Raw genomic sequence first — 2,733 nt, forward strand, 5'->3', positions numbered from 1 at the left:
CCTGGGTTTAATTCCTGGGTTGGGAAGACCCTCTGGAGAAGGAAATGGCAACCCACACCAGTATTCTTGCCTGGAGAATCCCATGGACAGAGGAGCCTGGTGGGCTACAGTCCATGGGGTTGTAGGAGTCAGACACGACTTAGCAACTAAACCACCACAACCACTCCCTTTCTTTTCTTTTTGGACCCCTAATAACGCAAATGTTAGTAGACTTGATGTTCTTTCAGAGTTCTCTTTAAATTCCTTCTTTGGATTTTTTTTTTTTTTTAATGTTCAGCTTGGGTGGTTTCCACTATTCTGCCTTCTGATCCATTCTTCTGTATCATCTAATCTATTGTTGATTCTTACTAATATATATTTTATTTTAGTCAGTTCATTTATATTTGGTTCTTCTTTACATTTTCTAACTTGTTAAACTTTTCACAGTTCTTCTGAGTTCATTGGGCATCTTTATGATCATTACCTTGAACTCTTTATTAGGCATATCACTTATTTTCACTTTGCTCAGTTCTTCTTCTGAGTTTTTGTCTTATTCTTTTTTTTTTTTTTTTTGGACTATATTCCTCTGTATTTTCATTTTGCCTGACTCTCTTTTTAGTTCTACATATTGGGTATATCAGGTTTACCAGGTGGTAAAGCATCTGCCTGCCAATGCAGGAGACTCAGGAGATGTTGATTCACTCCCTGGGTTGGGGAGATCCCCTGGAGAAGGAAATGGCAACTCACTCCAGTATTCTTGCCTGAGAAATCCCATGAACAGAGGAGGCTGGCAGGCTACAGTCCATGGGGTTACAAAAGAGTCAGACACAAACTAGCAACTAAACAACAACATCATTGGTATATCAGTTACATTTTCCAGTCCTGGAGAATCACCTTATGTGGGAGATGTGTGTGTCCCAGCAGAGTACTCCCCTCTGTTCCTGGACCTCTATGTTCTAGGGGTGCGTCTTGTTTGTGCTGCATGGGTCTGGGTGATGTGATCGGACAATCACAGAGCTGGCTCCTGGCCCTACTGGCCGTCAGGTCTTTCCTCATGTGAAGGTTGCCAGTCACTGTAGGAAGGGCTAGTCCCAGAGGAGTGGCTAGTTGGGGGTTCCAGGGAGTCCTGGGGCTGGTGCCATTTGTGGCTGTATGTGGTTCTTCTCATAGCTGGCTGCTTGAGACTTGGTTTCAGGACTGACTCCAGCTGACTGGTGGGCAGTGAGCCCCAGGCAAGAGGCTAGAGGGAAGATTCCGATCTGATATTTGTCAGCACCAGTGTTTTTGTGGGGGAGTAAGATCCCCAAAATGGCTTCACCACTGTCTGTGTCTCTAGGGAGAGTGTCAGCTGCCTCCTGGAGACTCTCCAAAATCAGCAGGTAGGTCTGATCCAGGCTTTTTTCAAATTACTGCCTCTGCACTGGGTCTTGGAGTATGAGATTTTGCCCTTCAAGAGTGGAGTCTCTGTTTCCTACAGCTTCTGACTCTCCTAAAGCAAATCCCTGGCCTTCAAGACCAGATCTTCTGGGGGCTTATCTTCTCAATGCAGGATCTTTGGCTGGGGAGTTTCTACCCCTCACTCCTTGGAGAAAACCTCTGCAGTTGTGATTATCTTTCTTTATGGAAGTTGCCCACCTGGAGTTTGGGCCTTGACTGTACCGTGAATCCACCCCTCCTACATGCCTCTTTGTGGTTCCCTCTTTATGTCTTTAGTTGTAGGAGATCTTTTCTGCTAGCCTTCAGGTTGTTCTCATAGATAGTTACTCTGTAAATAGTTGTAATTTTTTTTTGTATGAAAGAAGCAATTTTATTAGATGAACTCATTTATTTGACACATTAAATTAGGCAAAGAAAAATATATGCACTGCATAAAAAGAATCACATTTTTGTACTACTTGAACACATAGCAGTGGTCAAAAATAATAAATTGTGGAATGGATCCCAGGATTTAATGCAAAAAATACCCTGTACAGAAAAATTCAGGCTTCTAATTTCACTGAATCCAGTACTAAACGTGCCTTCTTATATTTCTCAGCTTCTTCCAAGTCTTTTTCACTCTCTAATAACTGCAGAAGATCAGTGTGTGCAGCTTCCAACCTGTGCTGGCAGTATGGAATCACCATCCAGGACTCCTGCAGGATCTCAGCCTGTTTTTTAATAGCATAGTTTTCACCATCTTTGGCTTTCATTTTTTTCAATCTTTTCTTCTTGTTGTTTTGCTTCTTTTTCATACATCATTTTTTCTTTGACCAATCACTTCACCACGCCGGTTTTGATCTTGATCTGCCTCACTCGAGGATTGGCCGTGGTCCCTCGAGTGCTGCAGAAAGGAGGGGCTCAAATAGTTGTAATTTTCTTGTGCTTGTAGGAGAAGGTGAGCTCAGGACCTTCTTACTGTGCCATCTTGACCACTCCCTGCCCAAAGTCTTTCAATATTTTATTTTTAAATTAAAAGAAAACTATGTGCCTATGCTAATTTTAATTTCATAACACCTTTGGTTAACTGTCAAAAATTCTCTAAGTGAATTGACAGTTTTCTGCCTGATTTTTCACCTGGACTTTGAGTGTGAATGTATGTATGTATGTGTGTGTGTGTGATATATATGCAGGCTGAAAACAATGCAGCTGTGACCCTTTGGTGTGATTTTCCTTTTGTGACAAACTACAGTGAATTCCCTATATTAAGACCTATATTGTTTTTGTTCACTGATGGATGAAAGTAAAAACAGGTCAGAGCCCACACTGTAGCTTTTC

General features: G+C 42.0%; 1 pseudogene; it reads right to left on the bottom strand.

The window, feature by feature from the left end:
• Positions 1 to 1,770: 1,770 nt before the first annotated feature.
• LOC113880601 lies at positions 1,771 to 2,382 on the bottom strand (annotated as a pseudogene).
• Positions 2,383 to 2,733: the final 351 nt, after the last annotated feature.

The sequence above is a fragment of the Bos indicus x Bos taurus genome, chromosome 2 (assembly GCF_003369695.1).
Source record: "Bos indicus x Bos taurus breed Angus x Brahman F1 hybrid chromosome 2, Bos_hybrid_MaternalHap_v2.0, whole genome shotgun sequence".
NCBI lineage: Eukaryota > Metazoa > Chordata > Mammalia > Artiodactyla > Bovidae > Bos > Bos indicus x Bos taurus.